At 40.8% G+C, this 23,351-nt stretch overlaps 1 long non-coding RNA gene across 1 annotated transcript; it reads right to left on the reverse strand.

Annotated features, from left to right (window-relative positions):
- Positions 1-1,626: 1,626 nt before the first annotated feature.
- Positions 1,627-6,671, reverse strand: LOC143441944 (uncharacterized). The gene is made up of 2 exons (XR_013109715.1): positions 5,968-6,671; positions 1,627-2,900 (listed from the first exon to the last, which is right to left on the reverse strand). It is a non-coding gene; the product is annotated as an uncharacterized LOC143441944 (long non-coding RNA).
- Positions 6,672-23,351: the final 16,680 nt, after the last annotated feature.

Raw genomic sequence — 23,351 nt, forward strand, 5'->3', positions numbered from 1 at the left:
TTCCTCCAAAGCAAATGATATGATAGGGGTTTGGTATTGACAGATTCAGGCTTGATGTGAAAACCTAGTGCAATGGAAACTCACAGGAATCTCTAAGGGTGACCCTAGCAATGACTCCTAGTAATTGGCAATATGGACCCGAACTAGCACTCTTCTGTAACCAGATAAGATTTCAAGTGGTGAGACTAATATAGCAACCCAGCCACAAATCCTTCAACCCACAACCTGCTACCTGTACTGCCTTCAAGATGTATTGAGTAATAATGGCATAGAACTTATGGGAGTGGCCAACCATGACTAGAACAACTAGAGGCCCACACCACAAGAGGGAGCCTACGTCCTCTACTGCCTGGATGGCCAAGAAGCAGAGGCTGGATAGCCCAGAGAACTAGGATAGAACTAGACATGACTACCCCCCCCCAAAAAAAAAATTAATGATATCTGCTGTACTCAGTGCCTAGCCCAATCATCAACAGAGAGGTTATTTTCAGCAACTGATGTAAGCAGATGAAGAGACTTATGGCCAAACCTTAGATAGAGCTCAGGTAACCCCGCAGAAGAAGGGGAGGAAGGACAGTAGGAGCTAGAGGAGTCAAGGACACCAGGAAAACATGGTCCACAGAATCAACTAAGCAGGGTTCATAGGGACTAAAGTGGCAACCACAAAGCCTACACAGGTCTGATTTACGTCCTCTGTATTTATGTCATGGTTATTAGCTTGTTGTTCTTGTAGGACACCTAAGAGTGGGAGTGAGGGCTATCTTCCACTCTGGCCTGCTCTTGGGATCCTTTTCCTCCTACTGGGTGCCTTGTCCAACCTTGATAAGAGGTTTTTGTGCCTACTCTTATTCTAATTTGTTGCAGTGTTTGGTTGATATCCAGGGAACCCTGTTCTTTTCTCAAGAGACGTAGAGGAGGAGTAAATCCTGGGGGAGAGAGGAGGGAAGAGGAACTGGGAAGAGAGGAGGGAGTGGAAATTGCAGTCCAGATGAAATATATAAGAGAAGAAGAAAGGACTCTAAAAAACAAAACAAACAAAGAAACATTTAAAGGCATGACTGTGGGAAAGGTCAGAGTGGATTCCATCCAGTCATTTTCTAATATAATAAAGCATCTAAAATATAATAAAAGCATCTAAAATCAGGGTTGAATGTTGAAGCCTGAAAAGTCCTGTCAGCTTTTGACATAGACTATAGACTGAGTTACAAATTCTATCAAACCACAAGTTCCTATCACTATGATGATTACTATGATGCATGGCTTTCTCCTCTTTCTTTTTACAGTAAATTTGAGTTCCTGTTTCCTGTTAAAATCTGTACCATCACTCGACAAAAATTATGAAGAAGGGAAAGAGAAGAAAAGATAAATTGACTATTTCACAAACACATCTACTTCTGAAAGCAAATGTCTGATTTAGATGCTGTTAATTACAAGGTGGTTATCCCTTATCAGAAACAGCTGGGTTAGGCAAGATGCATTCTGGAGTTTGGACTTTATCAAGCTGTGTTGAGGGGTTAATTTATATATACGTATATCTCCATATCCTAAGGATAACATGACAAGACTGTTGTTGTTTTAAGAAGAAGTCCTACCGCAGCTCAGAACAGACCACTCCAGACCATGCGGTTCCAAGGGGGAGAAAGTTTATTCAGGGGAAAGGGCAAAGGTGGGGAGAGAAGAGAAGTAGAGGCCGGCCATGACCACGTGGAGAGACAGAAAGGTGGGGGAGGGGACAGAGAGGCAAGAGGATAAGAGAGTAAGAGGGTAAGAGAGAGGAAGAGGGCAAGAGCAAGAGAGAGTAAGAGAAGAAGAGAGAGAGTAAGAGAGGAAGAGGGGGAGTAAGAGAGAGAGGAGGGGGCAAGCAGCCCCTTTTATAGTGGATCAGGCTACCTGGCGGTTGCCAGGTAACTGTGGGGAGGAGCATACCTGGCTGTTGCCAGGTAACTGTGGGGAGGAGCATACCTGGCTATTGCCAGGTAACTGGGGATGTGGAGTTTAGACGAAATACTAACATTCCACCATTTTGGTTTAATTAAAAAAGAAAAAATTAGAAAGAGGTGACTATAAAGCAGGAATAGGGACGTCGTGATATCTGGCTACTTCCTGCTGGCATTGGGGGCGACGTGTCTCTAGGGGAAACACAGAAGAATGGGTATGGGGGTGTTTGTCCGGTCTTAGGAGAATTGGCTGTTTCCTGTTGTCCAGGGTCCATGGAGCCATCTGAGGACAGGTCAGAAGGAGCAGATCCAGTAGAAGCAGCTGTGTATGTGTCAGGAGATGGAGCATCTAGAGGTTGCTTCTCTGGAGTTGTTCTGGATGTGCCTGGACTTGACAAGATGAAGGGAATAAGATTAAGTACATTTGGGGAAAGAAAATTTTTCTAAGATGTACATTTGAAACCCAGAGGGATCCCACCCTTTGGAATAGGTAAGTGGGAAGTTTAGGCAGATATACTTATCCAGATGACATCTATTTGGTCCATGAAAGGTAAATCTGAGTGGATTTCCTGTAGCTTGTAAGTTTACAAAAGAGATAACAGCATGAGTTAACAACACGAGCAGTCTTTAAGATGAACCTTTGTTGGATCGTATAGTGGCATGTTTTATTAGAGGTAGGCAAGTTTATAGGAACTCAGATATTAGGACAGTGGCATAGCAAGAAGAGGAAATAAGAAGCATTTACTTGATGGCAACTGAGTTTAAGTAATGAGCTAACAGATAATATCTGTGAAAGCTTAGCTGTCAATGTAGTCAGAAGTCTGAAAGAGTAAACAATAATCTAGCAGTTATATATTATTTTAAAAATGACAGAGTCCACTAGCCAGCAGTTCCCGTGGTCTCCATAGTCTCTTGAGCGAAGTCAGTTTGGCTTCCAAGCACAGAAGGCGCAGGGCTTTTTCTCTGTGGAATGGATACGCGCGACATGAGAAATGACTTACCTTGGTTTAGCCAAGTCATTTGACTCACAGCATCCAGTTTAGTCCACTGCTGCTGCATTTGTTAGTGACCGTATCACCGCATGTAATCCAGGCTGTATCTTCTAGGTGTCCAAGTCTTCTGAAACCATCTTGGGTCAACTGTGACAGGCTTTGGGAGTTCTGTCGGCTACAAACTTAAATATAGTATTAGCAGACTTCTGACAAGATTGAGAGCCATAAGGTTTGGTTGTAACTGAATAGAATTTAATAGCAGTAGTAAAAATCTATTAAGACAGGATAGGAAAGAGGTTTAAGTAGCTTTGGCGGGTTCTGTAGGTAGAGAAAAGCACATTTTGTATTAGCAAGAAAACATTTGGCTAGGAACAGAATAAGAAAGCTGGCAATAGTGGCATACGATCAAATGGCTGGAAAGCTGGGACTATGGGCCCGCAGCTGAGGGCAGAGGTCAGGTCCGCTGTGGCGGTAGGGCGGGACTTCCTATTAGCAGCTGGAAGCCACTGCCCAGTGCCTTTAGCGGCTAGGGTCTGCACTCACTTTACAGGAAAGCCGGGGCTATGGGCAGAATGTAAGAAGTAGACCCAGAGCAGAGCTAAGGAACATAGGGGAAGGGAGCAAGCAGGGTCCTGGACCCGCTGCTTTTCAGGTGAACCGGCTGAGCCAAATGGTCACAACCAGTCGCAAATGACAGAGAAGGCAAAATGGGGAAGAGGCCTACATCAGCAGGTGGCCGACTGACCCTTGGGGGAGACACACTAGGGACTAGAGCTTGGAGCCAGTGCTCCTGCGAGAGAGAACAGTCTGTCCAGGCCCGGCCTGGGGTACTCAGCTGCGAGAAACTGTCTCAAGAGGAGAGGGGATGTGTCTCACCCAAGAGGAGTTCTAGAAGGAGGGTCAGGGAAGAAAAGGGTTAGCTCTGAGCTCAAGAGATCTTTCTTGGGACCATGAGGATGGTTACTCTGATCAGTGGCGGATGGCTAAAAAAACCTGAGGTTAGGAACAGACAGAACACATGGAGGGATTAGAGCAAAAGTAGATTGGATATAGGGAATTTTTTCCTTTACCAGACTGCTGTATGTATGTATGAAGACCCTTTTAAATGACTGGGTCTAGTGTGCCATTAGGTGGCCATTTTAAACCATTACCTAGAGTATACCGAATCCAGACTTCATTGTAGAGATGTATCAATTTGGAAGGCCTCAAAGTAGGCGTTAATTTTAGAGATCTGAGGTTTTTAAGGAGACAACCCAGTGGGGTGCCTGAGAGTGCGGCCGAAGACAATGTAGCGCCTATTGGGTGACAGGGAGGGCTTACCAAGCTATCGTATCGGCGTCCCGATAGAAAGGCGGTAAGAAATCAGCCAACGGCCTGGGTAACCAGGTCGTCACGAGGTTACCCAAGGGGCTAGCACGAACTCCCGGAGTTCGGCGGGAAGCAATTTACCCTGGTACCAGGCTTTCGACAGCTGCTAGAGCTAATGGGGAGGGAGGGTGTAAATTGCTTTCGAGGGGAGGGAAGTCACCCAGTGGCCAATGTCCTAAATAGTGGTTCGGCTAGGAGGCTAGTCATAGGGACCAGGGCAAACAAATGCCAACACTTCACCGCCCAAGGAAGACTGGCCAGGTCTTATTTGGATGGCTAGGGTCCCTCCCAGCCAATTGAAATTTCCTTACCAATAAGCCGGTGTTTGTTTGAAGAAATATGCAGTCTGGTATCAGGAAAGAGGAACCACGAGGTCTGTGTGTGGGCCTGTCTGGCTGCCTAAGCCACATGGCAGAGTACCACGTGGTGGGCCGCAGGCGTACTTAGTCTGCAGCAGCGGTGGAAATTAACGCAGTCGGTGATGGCAGATAGCAGTGATGGAGTCCACACGGCGTAGAGGCGGTGGCGGCAGTGGGTGGCAGGTCCAGCGGGCGCAAGGCTGCGGCGCTGCCAAGCTCGGCCTCGGCCAGAACGGCAGCGGCGGCGGTGGCAGCGGCAGTGGCGGGCCCAAGCCACGTGGCATCCGCGATCCTGCCTGGCCACCGCAGCTAGTGGCTGTGGCGGTTCCCGGACAGCGTGCGCCACCACAACCGGCGGTGGTGGCGCAGCGTGGTCCGCGGCAGGCCACATGTCGTCGGTCCTTTTAAACCGCCCGCCCGTGTCCCCACGCCTGCGCCAGGCCGCCCGGTTACAGCATCCAGCAGCTGCCCGGAAGTTTTCATATCCGAGTCACTTGGCACCATTGTTGTTGTTTTAAGAAGAAGTCCTACCGCAGCTCAGAACAGACCACTCCAGACCATGCGGTTCCAAGGGGGAGAAAGTTTATTCAGGGGAAAGGGCAAAGGTGGGGAGAGAAGAGAAGTAGAGGCCGGCCATGACCACGTGGAGAGACAGAAAGGTGGGGGAGGGGACAGAGAGGCAAGAGGATAAGAGAGTAAGAGGGTAAGAGAGAGGAAGAGGGCAAGAGCAAGAGAGAGTAAGAGAAGAAGAGAGAGAGTAAGAGAGGAAGAGGGGGAGTAAGAGAGAGAGGAGGGGGCAAGCAGCCCCTTTTATAGTGGATCAGGCTACCTGGCGGTTGCCAGGTAACTGTGGGGAGGAGCATACCTGGCTGTTGCCAGGTAACTGTGGGGAGGAGCATACCTGGCTATTGCCAGGTAACTGGGGATGTGGAGTTTAGACGAAATACTAACAAAGACATCACAGTATTTTTAGTAAGCCTAAAAATAGGTTTCTTTGTTTATTAATAATTTTTGGAGATTGAAATCAACATTTGATCCTGCAAAACTACATTTTGGTTGTGATTTCTCACATGAGAAAAATGTGGAATATTCCATTGTAGCATGTCTTAATGTTCAAAAGTTTCAATTTTTCATATTAGGGATATCCAATGTAAATTTTTTTACATAAATGAAAATCAAAACTCTTAAGACTTTCAGGATACCCATGCTTATTCAGCTTGTGTTTTTGAATGTGAAGCTGTCAGTGACTGTCCCATCCTCCGCTCAGAACTTTGGCAAATACTTTACTAAATTGAATGGCATGATTCTTACCTGTTTACCTTGTGTTGTTCATAACTGAGACTGTCCATGGGATCCCCAGCTGCTCCTTCCCAGCTGGCTTTCCTTGGTCTTTGAAAAGCTGGGAGGCTAGTCTGACCCTTTTATTTTGAAAACAACAACAACAAAAAAAAAGATGTGAAGCTACACTTCTTGTAGGTATATCAAATTTAACTTGTGACTGGAAACCTGTAACCATGGAAATGACGAAGCTTCTCATGTTTTCAAACCCAAGCACTTTCTGCGTCATTGGCCAAGGGAAGAAATGAGTACTCCAGATGCAATCAAACCCACTGAGGTGTCAGCATTCTGGCTTACTAGTTTTGTCCCATGAAATGTAAATTCTCTGCTTTCTTCTTTCTTGACAGTGGCTATTCAGGTTCTAATCTCGGCGGAGTTATCCACAAGCATGAATACTACAGTTGTTAAGCCTGAATGTATTGCATAGCAATGGTGAGACATTGTAAATGCATAAACCAAATGACTAAACATATTTTAAATTATAGCCTTACTTCTTACTCCGTCATTTATAACTTTGGTAATATCCTTTATTTCTTTTTGTTTGGTTTTCTTTTCTCCCCTATAAAGCAAGACTTTGTAAACAGAATGTTCATCTTAGTGCAAGGCTCAAATAGGCAGGACAGGCAGAAATATTCAGGCCTTGGGAGGCAGAGGCTGGAGGGTTGTGAGTTCAAGACAAACAAAGTGAATTCTTGTCTTTAAATAAATCAGTGATTTAACAGGTAAAAGACTGATGGACAAGCAAAGGTACACAACAATAGTGAGAGTGGTTCAATTTAAACCTCTGTTTTGAATATAAAGTACAATTGTAGGTAAGACCTGAATATATTATTTTGGAACAGCTTTTTTAAACGGTGGAACAGATGGCTCTAATTGTCTCCAAAGAAAGGGAAGGCTTGGAGAGCTTTTGTTTCTTGTTTAACAGTTTGGCATTGATTGTGCACAATTGAGGTTTGAATACTCTGGTTTATAGATTCATAATCCCAGACTAACAGTTCATTCTCGTGATCTGACCCAACTTTCCATGCCAAGTCCTGAGACTCAAGCTCTCTGTCCCTGGCTTACACTGGAGTTTACAAAATTTCATGCCCCAGTTATTCTCTGAACCTGGATTTCTGAGGAGAGTGTGAAGTTCTTCCTACATGTGTTACTCAGAACCACTGCCTTCCAATCTACTCCATGGCTACCTCTGTTCACCAACGAAAAGTCACTCTGAGAACCATTCCAACCATTCCCTTTTATCAGCTCCCGGGCCATCTCTGTTCACCAATGGAACATTTTATAGGCTGCAAATATTTTCTTACTGGCTTTTGCAACATTTCATGCCCCAATTACTCTCTGAACCTGGATTTCTGAGAAGAAAGAGTGGAGTTCTTCCTACGCATACCAGAGAACCACTCCCTTCCATCCTATTCCCTGGCCACCTCTGTTCACCAATGGAACATTTTATAGGTTGCAAATATTTTCTTGGGATCTGGATGAACTGATGCTTGGAAAAGTGTTAATTGACCAAAGTACTGTACAGAGACTCTCTAAAGATAATTGAGTTTTTAAAAGAATATCAGAGCATTTCAAGATGAGTCCACATGTCAGTGACCTATACAGAGGAGAATTAAATAAAATGCTGTGAACAATAATTTTTAGCTACAGTGGTTGATAACAAAGAAGGTGTCATGCCAATATTACAGTCGTGTAGCCATTCTTGTAGTGTGTGTGTGTGTGTGTGTGTGTGTGTGTGTGTGTGTGTCTGAAAGTTAGAGGCTTTTGTGAGCTGTACCTGTTATGAAGCAACCATTCTCCAAGAAACTTTGTAAGCTCACATAACTACTGGAGTGTATGTTAGAATTCTACCCTCTTACAGAATTTCCTAAAGTTATATTTAAGTTCAAGTTTCAATTGCAGTGATAAAATACCACTACCAAAAGCAGCTTTCACTTTCACTTCTATTTAACAGTCCATCACTGAGGGATGTCAGGGCAGAAGTCAAGGCAGAGCAGGAACCCGGAGGCAGGAGCTGATGCAGACTTCATAAAAAGGTGCTGCTTACTGGCCAGTTCTTCATGGCTTGCTCAGCCTGATTCTTATAGAACCACAGACCAGGTGCTCAGGGGTGCCCCTGTCTACAGTGATTTAGACCCTACACATTAATCATCAATCAAGAAAAAGTACTATAAGCTTGCCCACAGGCCAGTCTGTGGCCTTTCAATTGAATTCAATTTTAATTAAATTACTTCTTCCAAAATGACTCTAGTTGTTGCCAATGTGACATAAAAGTATGCATCATTTTATTTAGAATTTGACAAAGAGTGACTTTGTTTTAATTCTGATAACTTTCGCAGATACTGCTCAGCGAATACTCAACATTTTTTGTATCTAGTCCTCTTAAACCATATGCATGGAGGATTGATTATCAATAGCACAGTATCGTCTTTCTGAGTCTCCTCTTCTGCTAGATTTTCATCTTTAAATATCATATTTCTCTTGGATTTTAAGTGAATAACAATTCAATTCACATATTTTTGACCCAGAAATCAATGTCTTTAAAAGTTATTAATAATTTCTTCTGAGTAATTGTCCTATAATATTTCTAAAATATAATTATAGAAACTGTAATCATGTAAGCAAGAGTTTGGCTGTATATATTACATATATAATTACAACAATTTGTAATCATATGAGTAACAATTTTAAATAAATGATATTGATCAGTTTCCCTTTTATAAATGTAGATAGATGCCAAGAAAATAAGGAACAATGGAAAGAAGCTGTACTCACCATGACTGGTTAATCAAAGCATTCAGGAATGACAGGTGTCAGTCAGCATGTGTTCTTCCTCTATTTATCAAGAGATGTTTCTCTAGTCTTTTCCTAACTTTGCCCTTCATATTATTAGCTGGTTTCTCAACCATGACAGGTAAAAACTGGGGCTTATCAGAATTCCCTCTTCTCTCCTTTTAAGTGTTCTAAGACCTCAAATGGTTTTTCTCCTTTTCTGTCTCTGTTTTATTTTTCTTTATTTGATTCTGAAACATCTAGAAATCAGCTCCATGTCCAGCTCTCAGTGACAATCACAAAAATGCAAACCCTCTAGCCTTAACATCCTATATATCATGAACTGTTCATGTCCTGTTTGCCACTTAGAGCAAAATTGATCAGGCAGCCCATGCCTGAGCTAACTTACAAGATTATGCTACTATGGAATTACTTTAGGTAACACTGACTGTACTCACCAAGAGGCAGAATAAGAGATTTACCATGGGTAGTATAGTGATCTAGTCTGGGTAGGAGCTAAGAAAATGACAACTGAAGGGAAATCTGAAGGACCACAGAAACAAATGTCAACAGACCTCTGAAGCTTCATAGCTGGCTGGCTTGCAGGTCTCTTGTAGTGACCTGTAGAGAAAGTGAAAAGCTGTGCATATTCAATAGCTAAGCTGGGCTGTAAAGGGGCAAACTGAGGAGATTTATATAAGGCTCAGGTCTGTGCATTTGAGGCTAAGTAAATGGTGGAAGACTGGGAAGCTGTGGGTCAGCTGACCAACAGAAAGAAGAGCTAGACATGATAGGAAAACTGGTTGTGATAGCTAGTTTTATGTCAATTTGATACAAGCTAGAGTGATTTGCAAAGAAGAAAATTCAATTTTGATTGTACTCACTAGATTGTCCTGTGGCCAAGTCCTTGCTGTATTTTTTTCATTAATGATTAATATGGGAGGTCATAGATCACTGTCTTTGAAGCCACTTCTGGGCTGGTGGACCTAGATCATGTTATTAAAAAACAGGTTGAGCAACTCATAATGAGCAAGCCAGGAACCAGTACCCCTACGTGGACAGCCTCAGGAACAGTTGTCTACAGGGTTCTGCCTTGAGTTCCTGCCCTGATATTTCTGAGTGATGGACTACTTCCTTTTCTCTAGGAAGAGTTTTGTCATTGTGTTTTATCACAGCAATAGAAACCTTAACTGAGACACTGGGCAAATCACAACACAGAGGCAAGTGTCACGTTGGTATGATTAGCGCCAAACAATCTTTCAGTTTCATCACTGGCCTCATTAATTCATTTCGTGAACTTGCTATTATCTAAGTATGAATACAGTTGACACACCCATCTTTAGGAATTGTTTACATATCTTGAATTTTAAAAAGAGATCTATTACTTTTATTTATTTCTAAACTGACAATGAAAATTATAATCCTAAAATAGGTTCAAAAGATGATGACTGACATATTTTAGCTATTGACATTTTATAATAAAATTGAATTATCTATATTTTTCATGTATTCATGCAATATTCTTTGAACACAATAGCAATTTCCTGCCCACGATTATTTATTTTAAAATAAAGGAGTAAGCTCTTAGCAACCAGAAATTTTACATTGTTCCATTTTCTCCTTGAATTCATATATCCGTCCCATTTCTCCCACAACACTTTATCCTAACATCATACACTTGTATGCTTGGAGAGTTTTATTGATAACATTTTATATCTGTCTGTAATAAAATTTTGTATATAAATTGAAATTAATTTTTTATGTTCTCTGTTATCATGTGACCCATTATCATTTCATCTGGTTAAAGGTATTTTTATAATTTTTACAATCAACACATAATCAAGCAAAGAAATGTCAGTGTATTATAGAGATTGATAAGTAAACCTCAAGACCTACGCTCAGTTAGAAATGCAGGTTCGATAATGTTTACACATATGCATGTGTGTTTATATGTGTCATTCTTCTCTGACAAGGAGGAAATGCATTCCTTCATCAATATATTTTCATTTGGTTAGTTACATCTCTGTATACCCAGCTTCCCATTGTCAAAACGTGCTTCCCAGTGAAATCCCATACTCTGCACAGGGCAGATATGTAGATGGCTTCTCCCACTGTTTAGGCCTTTTCTGTTGGGCTTATGTGTACTTTGCTGTTTTATGTCTATAAACTCCTGGGAAAAATCATGCAAAAAGGAACTGAGGGAGTAAGAGAGGGAAATGAAATATTTTAAGTGTCTTTTATTAATGCAAATGAGTGAGTTACACTGGCAAGATAGAGAAAGTATACATTAGAAAATACAGGTCATTTTATTTCTGTTTTAATATTTGCTTCTTAAATGCAATATTTTATTTTTTTGCCATATTAATAAAACAACCTCTCTTACATATAAATTACTTTTTATCTTTTATTGTTTGACAGATTCTATACATGTATACATTAATCCACTCCAAATTCCCTCCTCCTTTTCCCCCCAGACGACTCCCAACATGCCCTCCCTGCACCTTCACGTCCTTTCATTTTGGTAAAGCCACAGTCCAGTTGAAATCCAATTGTTGCTTTCTGCCAGGCTGTTGATAAATCTTGTCAGCTTGGTCTTATGCAGGTAAGCAGAGCTGCTGTGAAGTCTAGCAGCCTGTCCTGTCCAGGAGACAGCATAGCACTCTCCACACCCTCTGCTCTCACATTTTTTCTGCCTCTCTCCCCATAATATTCTCTAAGCCTTGGGTTGTAAGTTCATACAGATGTGCGACTTGAGGCTGAGCATTCACCAGGCATTTTATTCTCTGCCCTTTGACCAACTGTGAGACTCTGTATGAATTGTTGTCTACCATAGAAGGCAAAGATCCACAAATCTGTAAGTCTGAACACAAATATCTAGTAGGCCATTTGCCAACATGTCCATGTAGAAAAGAGCAGCAATAGTTTTCTCACTAGGGCCTAGGACTTTCCAAACAGTGAGCTTTTGACAAGATTTATAATACTGAGTATAGGTTCCTCTTGGGGAGCAGCCTTCAGATCCAGTCAGAAAAAAGTGGAAATTTTAAAAACTAAATAGCAAGATGAACTTTTAGAAATTTAGGTGTACTTAATTCACCCATATAGTTGTATGACCACATCCACTGGATGATATAGCCACAAATGCGTTGTGCATTGGTGCGTTTGCTCTAAATTGCTCTGAAAATAGATGCAATTAGTTAAGCTGCTTAGCTCATCTGTCTCTGGGATTGCATGTGTGGATGTTGCAGGTATACAGACAACATAATACTCTGCTGTAAGTATAACTGAGGATGTTAGTTTATTGAGCAAAAGACTTTTTCTTACTATAAAAAAGAAAGAGGGGTACATTGAAGGTGGCAATGTCCACAGCGGGTTTCTATTATGAATTGACATCTGAATCTGATTTATTGTGTTATGAGAAACATGACTTGCTTTTCTTAATCTGAATTTATTAGTCTGACATAACTGTTAAAGTGTTGCTTTGTATCATTTTTTCTCTCTTTCCTTTTGTTTTTCTCTCTCATACAATAACTACTCATATCATCCAGCTTTCCTTAAAATCTCCATAATGCATAATAATAGTCATGTAAATGTATTTAAAGCCAATGATGTAATATTTTTATGATTATAATTAAGAGCTACCATAATTTTCAGAATTATAAAAAAACTTTTTCACATTTATATCTAAACAGGTATTGTAGAGTGAAAAATTATAAAGACCATTTTATGAAATATGTACTTTTTCTTTGCCCTTAGACCTGGGCAGAAAAAGTGCAGGTTACAGAACGAGGAACTAAAAATAAGTAAATAAATCTCTCTTTTTTTTTTTTTACGTTAAGAATGAGCAATCCATTTGTAAAGGGTGCAGGGGCCAAGTGCATCTGTGAAGTTCTTAGAGGCTTTATGGTTGGGTAAAGTACAGACAATACAAGGTGATAGAGAAAAATTTGCAACAGCCATGTTTGGCAGTGTTAGAGTGAACAAAGGTAACTTGAGAGATTAGAAACAGCTAGTTCCAGAAGCTGCAAGTTTATCAGTTGAGAATCCTAGTGCTAGAAGTGTGTCACCACCCTAGTAATTATTGGTCCCTAATGATTATTGGTCTCAGACACTCAGGAGGCCCCTAAAATGATAAAGAATATTGTCACTGTTGACTATATGTTAGAACTAGATGGTAAGTCCCTGTTGTGGAGACTCTGTGTTGTATAATGACCAAGAGTCCTAATTCTGTTGATCCTGCATACCAAACTACAGAAGAGCCAAGCATGTGCCTACTAGTTCAGTAGTAGCATAAGTGATTATGAATACAACCAATTATCTGATTGGACTTTAAACCCTTTCTATGTGGAGTCAACAATATCTGACACCTGGTACTGTGAGTTCAGAGAAAAATCTATGGTTGGGGAAGTTGTAGGGTAACTGTAATTGTTCTGTTAAATGTATGTGCTATGCATCTAATGTGTTTTCTGAACATTTATGTTTACTTCTGTGAGTTACTGTACTTGTTAGAGTCCATCAGGTTCTGTTTCCCTTTCCTTCCGCCCCCTTTTCTCACTTGAGTTTTGTGGAAGAAAGAATACCAGTGAAACACATCACCATGCTCTGCAAGTAGAGTAACAAAAGAACATGAGGGTTCTCAGTAGTCTCCTGGAGTTGGAGGATAAAAGTCAGACATTAACACCATGCACTGCAATACTCAAGAGACCATTGTAGAAGAGGTAGGCAGAAAGAATGTAGGAACTAGGGAAAGAAGTAGAGTGGTGTTGAACACAGTCTTCCCAGCAAAAATACACAGCATTTCTATCAAATCGGCTTGCAGGGGTCTTATCAGGATTAGGTCTATGGACTGTTGACATTCGCTCATAGAAGAGTCATTGGATCCTCACTTGAGATTCCTGCCACTCGTAACTTATATGCAATTCTATTTTAATTACATGTGATTTTGGAATCTCCTGGAAGGTGCTATAGTGTATGAGCTAGAGAAAGTTTATTGAAGAAATAGTCTGTGGGGAGCTGACAGAAGGCGGCTATCATCCTTGCAGCCATCTTGAGCCATATACCCTGACAAAAGACTTGTTTACAATAGCCTACAACAGCTGAGCACACTCTGATAACATCTTGGTTTAGATACCCAGGATCTTTCCTTGGGTGTGTGAGATTAAAGGTGTGTGATTTAAGGGCATGACTTAGAGATCAGATTTAGAGACAAGACCTAAGGGCACGATTAAAGGCATGACTTAGAGGTGTGGCTTAGAAGTGAGACATATAAAAGGCGAGAGGCAGACAGGAGAGTCCAGAACAATTTGGAGTAACAGAGAATCAGACACTTAAGAGAGTACAACTTGGATCTAGGAATTAGGTTAGAGAGAACAACTTGGAGTTAGTTATTAGACATTAGGCACTTGGCACTTGGAAGAAGAAACTTGGAACTTGGAGGCACTAGGGACTAGGAACTAGGGACTAGGAACTCAAGACTTGGGACTTGGAGAGAAGAGAGACTGAAGAATAAATGGGATTGAATCACACTCTGGTCTTCATTCCTCGTGGCAGTCCTCACTCTCTCTCTCTTGCTGAACCCCGACCCGAGGACTGGAGCAGCTTGGGGCAGTGCAAGCTAACAAGTTAGTCCCCAAGGCTTTTGGCAATGAGGGTTCCAACACTGACAGAACAGTCTGAGACACTTGGGCCCCCAAACATGGGACAGCTCAGGCCGCTACAATACTCCATGTATTCAGCGATAGGAAAGCCACCATTAAGCTATGTAAAGAGTAGCTAATGTGGCTAGTTTGGGGCCACCAATGCTGTATAAGCTCAATAAAGTCACTGGTTCCCCAAGGCAAAATCATGTTTTCCCTTATTATTGAAACCATATCAGATAGGTGTAAATATTGTTTATGTCCCCTGCCCTACTAAGGGAAGGGATTCTTACAACATGAACATTTGTCAAGTTCCTAGATTATATCATAAGGTATGTCATATAGTTGATATTAACTATCAGGGCTCTGAAATGATGCTCACATGATTATTTCATCATCTGCACATGCCTTTCTCAGAATGTGTCTCAATCATTAAATTACATATAATAGTATCCTAATGGATTTATAAGTAATTTTTTACTTAAAACATTTTCTCACAAGTACTAATCACACATATTAAAAAGGTTTAGTATGGTATTTCCAGGTATGCCTGCAGTACATCATGATTAAATCTAAACAACCTTTTAAAATCAGAAGTTAATAAAATTTAAACACTAATGTCCATAGTTCTATTTTCCTCTTGAAAAATGCTCCTCATTTTTCATTAGGTAAAGTAATTGATTTTATAACAGCATTACAGTAAAGTTTATCATATACTTTCACCATATTCCCTCCTCATAATTCTCGTTTGTCCTTTCTACATTTTGCCAAATTGCCTTTCTTTTCCTATTTTCATGTGTGTGTGTGTGTGTATGTTTATTGCATGTATGTATGTGTGCATGTGTATTTGTATGCATATCATTTGTCTGTGTTTAAGTGAAAACTCTGTGCCTGCAGGTACCAAAGTGTGGGTGCTAGAAACTGAAATCTTTCTTCTGGAAGAGCTGCAAAAATTCTTAACTTCTGAGCCATCTCTCTAGACCATTTGATTTTGTTTGTTCATTTGTTTAACAATCGCCATTCCAGCAGAGGTGTGATGATCTCAGTATTAATTTTGATTTGTATTTCCCTACTAGCTAAGCATATTGGGTACTTTATTGTTGTTGTTGGTGGTGGTAGTGGTGTTGTTGTTGTTGTTGGTGGTGGTGGTAGTGGTGGTGTGTGTATGAGATTTTCTGCCATTCCCTAGTCTTTGTCTTTACTCCACTGTGTAAAAGAACAGAAGATAGTTTCATGGAATCCTTTTTGTCTATTTTTGTAATGTTCTATCTACTGAAGCTTTTTTTTAAAAAAAGAATTATTGCCCAAGCCTATATGTTGAAGTATTTTCTCTTATGCAGTTTTGGAGTTTTGGGTCATTGATTCATTTTGAATAGGTTGTTGTATAATGTGAAAAATGAGGATTTTCCGGAAAGATAAATCACAGAAAATGAATTAAAAGGAAATTATAGTGAAAGAAGAAGTCTGATTGTCTTCTACTTGTTTTAGGCAGTAACATAGGGAAGAAAGTAAGGTCTCTTCGCTACACATCAGAATTACATAATCAGCGTTTGCCATGTGATGCTTGAACACTAAGTAACTCTTGAAAGTTTTGTTCCTTCAGTATTTTTTTTTTGCTGTTTTCAATTATACTTAGCAAGCTTGTATTGTTAAGATTAATTATAAAGAAAACTTAAATTATGTGTGTAGATAAATGGATAGAGAGAAATTTTTATATATCAAGAATAAATAATTTAATCTGGCTTATATCAATTGAAGGGAAGGAAAAATTCTAAGAATCAGCATGTTAGGAATAAGGAATACTAGACGAAAACATTCCAAATAGAAAAATGGCTGGTGTTATATGTTAGCCATATAGGTTATATTTGTCTGCATTTTTGTTAGCATGTCTTACATCCACTATTAGAGAAAAAGATCCTATATTAGTTACTCTTACATTGCAGATATAAAACCCCAAGACCAAAGCAGGTTATGGAGGAGAAATTTTAACTGGGCTTAAGGTTTCATGTTGAGAACTGCACTAGCCCCACGTTCCGGTGGCCAAAAATGTCGCGGCCCGAGCAAAATGTTGAGGCTCGGGCTGCCCTGCGTTTGGCCGCCACTGTATCCCGGCCCAAGCTGCCACTCCGGTCCGCTGGTCGGGGTTCAGCAAGAGAGAGAGTGAGGACAGACTTGAAGCATGGAGACCAGATAGAGTGTGATTCAATCCAGTTTATTCTTCAGTCTCTCTTCCTAGTCCAAGTCCCAAGTCTAGCTGTACCCTCTAAAGAGTCTCCCTAAAGAGTGTATCTAAAGAGTCTGATTCTCTCTTGTCTGCCTCTGCCTTTTATATGTCTCACTTCTAAGCCATGCCTCTAAGTTACACCTTTAATCATGCCCTTAGGTCTTGTCTCTAAATCTGATCTTTAGGTCACACTCTTAAGTCACACACCTTTAATCTCACATACCTTTAATCTCACACACCCAAGGTATCTAAACCAAGATTATCAGAGTGTGCTCAGCTGTTGTAGGCTATTGTAATCCAAGTCTCATGTCAGGGTATATAGCTCAAGATGGATGCAAAGCTGATAGCCGTCAGCACATCTGAGGTTCTATGTTGGATTCCAACATGGCAAAATGGAGGAGGAGGAGGAGGAGCAAAAAATGACAAGAAGAGAAGAAGGAGAAGGAGGAGGAGGAGGAGGAGGAGGAGGAGGAGGAGGAGAAGAAGAAGAAGAAGAAGAAGAAGAAGAAGAAGAAGAAGAAGAAGAAGAAGAAGAAGAAGAAGAAGAAGACAGAGAAGGAGAAGAAGACAGAGAAGGAGAAGAAAAAGAAGGAGGAGGAGGAGGAGAAGGTGAGAAGAAGAAGGAGAAGGAGAAGAAGAACAAGAAGAACAAGAACAAGAAGAACAAGAAGAAGAACAAGAAGAAGAAAGAACAAGAAGAAGACAACAACAACAAATGCAAGAAGAAGAACAAGAAGAACCCAAACCTCCAGTTTAGAAATAAGTAAAAGTGGGGAAAGGGGATGGCATCTGAAGTGTAAATAAAATATCTAATAATAAAAAAAAAAGAAATAAGTAAAAGGCCTGAGACTGTTACTATACAAAATCAAAATGCTGAGAAAAAAAAATAGCACTACACAAACTAAGAATGTTGCAAGGCTTGTGTCAAGTTTCTCACGCCAGGGAAAGATCTTGCCAACTAGCTTATTCATCCCACTCCTTCTCTGGAAACAAAATTCTCCCTCAAGCCTAGAATTTCACAACATTTCAAATTTGCTTGTAAAAATGGAAATGGCCCTCAGTTCTTTATTTGAGTGAGATTAATCATTGTGCTGCTTCTTTTCTAGCAACCACAGCATTTCAGCTGCTCTAAGTGTGAGGTGGTGAGGTAGCAGCTAATTCAGAGCCTGAGATTTGTTAAGGAAGGTAGAATAAATCTGGAGAAAGCCGTTGGGAGATGGTCAGGGACTATACCCTGGACCCAGGAAAGTTAAAGGAGGCCCTGGAAAAGTGTAGATGAGCAACAGATCCAAAAAGATAGCTTTCTGACAAACCTCATTGCTGCCTGGTTGGTCTGTCTGCTGATGCGGACTCATGGTGGAAAGAGATAGGTAAGCTATGTGCACCATCATAATTTGGTTGCAGAAACACAATGAGGAACTTTTCAGTCTTTTGTGGATATGTGATTTGTATGCCTTTAAAACTAACCATGGTATATTGTTTTAAGTTTTTGGAGTATTTGCAGGAAGGATACATATATCTTGAGCTTAGACCCAAATTGAAACAGTGAGATTTTTCTTGTTGTATATCCCTTGTCTATGTACCTTGAAAGTGATTGTATGCTACATGTTTAGAATAAGCCAATGAAAATGTTACTAAGCCTTGCCTTCCTTCTTATGCCACAAAAAGATATACACAACTTCCCAAGTCATAAAATAGCTAAGTACATAGCGAAGATTGTGGAAGCAAGCACTTTGACACTGTGTTTGGGAAACAATCAGGAAACCTTAGATGAGAGACATCAGAAAACTTATAAAGGGGTAGAGACTGATGCTTAACTGACACCCTGAAAACCAAGAAAGACATAATTCAGACGACTGGAGGATAGAACAGCTCATGTCTACAGGGCCCCCCGCTGTTAATATTAAGTTACATTGGGGAGGCTTCTCAACTACTTCTAGGTGTTATGTTATAAATAAATATAAAATATACCATATAGGCTTGTGCTTTGAAGCTCAGGGCCCTAGCTACCCTAGTGCTAGTTTGAGACATAGTGTAGCAGAAACTTGAAAGTATGAATCAATCAACCTTCCCCCACCAGTGTTTCCTTCTCCCTCCTCCCTTCCCTATCCCTTTCTCTCTCTCTCTCTCCCTTCCGTCTTTCTTCTGTCCCCCTTTCCTGATTTCTGAACACGATGAAGAGAAACACTTTTTCCTCCCACCCGTACATCTTGAGATTCTGCTTCACCACAGGCCCAGAAACAATAGATCTTGCCTAGACCTAAACTTCTAAGAGCATAAACCGCAAAACCCTTTGTACTAACCTTGTTGTCTACAGGATTTCATGACACCAAAAACAATCTTTCTATTACTGTAAGTCTGCCATTGTCCTGACTCAGTGAACTTGTCTGCAGGGACTTTCCTCTCTTAATCTCCACCCCAGCCCACCCAATTCTGTCACCAGTACCAAGAATCTCTAAGAACTCTTTCAAGTCTCTCTCTATGAAATCAATAAAAAAAATGAATAAATGGGTCAGAGAAACAAGCTGTTCTGTGATTATAACTTCACAAGCAGTTGTAGGAAGCAGGGAGGAGACAATATCATCTGGATTCTCAGGCAGCAGAACATGCCAGTGAGCCCCTGGGCCTAGCTTGAACTTCTGAAACCTCAAAATCCACCCCAAGTAACATACTTCCTCCAACAAGGACATACCTACTGCAACAAAGCCATGCCTCCAAACCACCACTCCCTATGAGTCTATGGGGGCCATTCACATTCAGACCACCAGAGTGACATATTTCAAATTATAGTACAATATGATAACCAAGATGGGGACACAGGTACATTCGAGACACAAATCAACCTGACAGTGATTCTCTGGTTACCTTGTCTTCTCACCCACTCTGATATTCTCAAACCTGGGGATTAGTTATTTCATTCTATATCATTCCTGTTAGCAGAAAGCCAAGTTCAAGAAATGACACATTGTGAATGTCTGAAGCTTTTTATCTCTGCATAATTCTGTAGGGAGTCCTCAGGACTGCACATTGGTCATCACTCATTTCTTTGATAAGAGGCTTCTCACAGTGACAATGCTCAGAGTCTCCTTAACTCCTAAGACATGGAAATACACCAGATAGTCTTTCATGTCTGACTGTCCAGTATAAAGTTGCTATAAATGTTCATGTACATGCTTTTCTGTGAATGTGAATTTTAACTTCTCTGGGACCAAAGTTTCAGCATTCAAGATCAAATGTGCTACTTATATTTTTCAGGTTTTAGGCTTTCTAATAGGAAATCCCAAATTGATTTTCAAACTGCCCATACAACTTTACATTCTCATTAAAACTATATCCATGTGTCAGTTTCTTCATATCTTTGTGTTTGGTTTTGTCTGTGTTTTTCTTTGTCTAGCCTTATAATCTAATAACATAATTTTTTTTTTATTAATGTAGAGTTGTGTTGATTCTCTTATATAACTTTTCAATTTCGGATATTCAAGCTCTCTACAATTGCCGGATTTCTGTGTTAGTACTTCATGTTGGCAATGAGTGGTTTCAAGTGAAATTTAAATGAAATTTTAGGTTTTTATAAGATTATGGCTAGTATATAAAAATACAAATTATTTGGAGTGCTAATCTCTCTTTTTCTGTTATTTATGAACTTTTAATCTGAGCTTTCAGTGTATGATTATTTAGAATTTCATAACCAGACATTCACGCCATCTGCAAATACAATTAGCCAGATTTATTCTTTTTCAGACTGTTTATTCTTTATTGCCATTTCTGCCCTCAGGCCAGCATGATGTTTAAAAGGATTATTACATGGACACATACTTTGATATTAATTGTGAATCATTCATTAATTAATAAAAGAATAAATAGAAGATTTTTGTAACCAGTCTTTATAAAGTTGAGAAAGTACTTCTCTGTCACTAGACACATAAGTTTCCTAGAAACGTATTTATGATTATTATTAATTATTCTTTTCTCATACAATATGTCATAGCTACAGCCCATACTCTCTCCACTTCGCTCCTTTTTTTTTCTTTTTGATTTTTCAAGTCAGGGTTTCTCTGTGTAGCCCTGGCTGTCCTGGAGCTCACTCTGTAGACCAGGCTGACCTCGAACTCAGAAATCCACCTGCCTCTGCCTCCCAAGTGCTGGGATTAAAGGCGTGCACCACCACTGCCCACCACCACTTCTCTTATTCCCCTCTCCACCTTGACTCTCCCACAGATCCGCTGCTCCTCTTCTCCCCTTCAGAGAAGAAAAGGCCTCCCAGGAATATCAACCAAACATGGCATAACAGGGAGGGATAAGACTAGGTACAAACCACCAAATCAAGGCTATATGAGACTAGTAGGAGGAAAAGGAAACTCAAAGCAGGTAGAAAAGTCAGAGACACCCTCACTTCTACTGTTAGGAACCCCACAGTAACCTCAAGCTAAACAACCCCAATATGTGAACAGAGGATCTGGCACAGACCCATGCAGGTTCCATGATCACCACTTCAGTCTCTCTGAGCCCCTCTGAGCCCTGCTTAGTTAATTCTGTGGGCCATGTTCCCCTCATGTCCTTCACCCCTCTTGCTCCTAAAATCCTTCCTCTTTCTCTTCTGTGGGGTTTCTCTAGCTCTGCCTAATGTTTGTTTGTGGGCCTTTGCATTTGCTGCCATCAGCTGCTAGAGGCATCCTCTCTGACGATGATTGGACTAGGAACCAATCTATGAAAATAGCATAATATCATCAGAAATCATTTTATTGATTTCTTTGGGGGGGAGTCAGTAGCATTTACTTTTACCTTAGGTTTCTGAGCCATCCAACATCTGGTTCCTGGTGATCCATGCAGGGTCAGGCATAGGCTCCCTCTCTTGCCTTAGGCCTCAAGTTAGGCCAGTCATTGGTTGGACACTCCTACAAGATCTGAGCCATCATTGCCACAGCACATCTTTTGGGCAGGACAGCTGTGTGCAAAGGTTCTGTGGCTGGGTTGGTCCCACCACTGGAAGTCTTACCTGGTTAAAGATGGTTTCAGGTTCTATATTCATTATTACTAGAAGTCCTCACTTGAGTCATCCTTACTGGTTCCAGGAAACTTCTACTGCACTGGGTTTCCAATATCACCCATCTTAGGGTTTTATTGCTATGAAGAGACACCATGACCAAGACAACTCTTTTTAAAAAAAAAAAAAAAAAATTAGTTGGATAATTGGAGCTGCCTTACAGTTTCAAAAGTTTAGTTTATTGTTATTATAACTAGAAGCATGGCAGTATGCAGGTAGACATGGTGGTGGAGAAGGAGCTGAGAGTTCTACATCTTGATACAAAAGAGCAGAAAGAGACTGTTTGCCACACTGGGTGTAGCTTGAGCATAGAAGATCTCAAAGCCTGCTCCCATAGTGATACACTTCCTTCAACAAGGCCACATCTAATTCAACAAGACTATACTTAATAGTGTGGCACCCTATGGCCAAGCATTAAAAAAAAAAAAGGAGTCTATGAGGATTCCAATTCAAACCACCCTGACTCTTTAAATGACCTTCCATTTTGGTTGTCTCTTCCTGTACTCTCTCCCTCCACCCCTCCCTCCCTGACCTGATCCCTCCTGTTCTCATCTACTGTCCCACAGTCCACCCACAAAGTTTGCTTTATTTCCCATTGTCAAGGAGATCTCTCTTAGGCCTCTCATTTTTTAATCTAACTTCTCTGCTTCTGTAAATTGTAGTGTGATTATCCTTTACTTAACAGCTAATATCTACTTATACATCATTATACATCATATTCATCTTTCTGGCTCTGTGTTGCCTTGCTCAGAATGATTCTTTAAATTTTTTTTTATTTTATTATACTTTTTTTTGGTTCCATAACTTGCTTGCGAATTTCAGGAGTCACAACTCTATTATATAAATATGCCACATTTTTTTTATTCAGTCTTAGGTTGAGAGACTTGTAAGTTGTTTCCAGTTTCTGGCTATTGTGAATAAAGCCACAATGAACATAATTGAAAAATCTCCTAGGAAGGAGCATGTAGCAGGATACTTATTCTGTTACATTTTATTTTCAGTGGAGCTTGGTGATTAGGCAGTAGAAAAGGAGGTGGAGCTGGGAGACAGAGGAAGGGGAGGGGAGAAAAAGAGGAAAGGAGAGGAGAAATAGAGGAAGGGGAGGAGGAGGAGGCTATCAGCCATGGAGAACCAAGGATGGGTCGAAAGCTATCCTGGATAGCAACTTCTATCAAAACGTTAGATATTGGGTAAGAACTCTAATTGTGTGGGCATCTTGTTGATTGAGCATTTCTAAATATATAAATCCTTTAGAAGATCAGTAAGCTTTAAGAGTCTCATTTCTACTGTGAGAATGACAGATGTTGTGTGGGGTTCAGCCGAGATTTGTGGATGCAGTGTGCAGAGCTATCCCCAATGCTGGCTTCTTGACGGTCTAGTTGTGGCACATCTGGGCTCTTGCAGCTTCTAGCTGTGGGATGCATGGTTTCTGGCAGATTCTAGTGCGGAACATGGCAGCCAGAGCTAAGCAGAGTGCCCCACTGATTAGATAGCAGGCCCATGCCAAGGCTTTTCTAAATATCCCTTCTACAGGAGCATCAGAGGACATATTCCCGAGAGTGGTATAGGTAGGTCTAGAGGTCGATTGATTCCCAATTTTCTGTGGAAATTCCATAGTGTTGATATCCATAGTGACTGATAGCATAGTTTCCATAATTTGCACTCCCAGCAGAATGGAGGACTA

Source organism: Arvicanthis niloticus, chromosome 4 (genome assembly GCF_011762505.2).
Source record: "Arvicanthis niloticus isolate mArvNil1 chromosome 4, mArvNil1.pat.X, whole genome shotgun sequence".
Lineage (NCBI taxonomy): Eukaryota > Metazoa > Chordata > Mammalia > Rodentia > Muridae > Arvicanthis > Arvicanthis niloticus.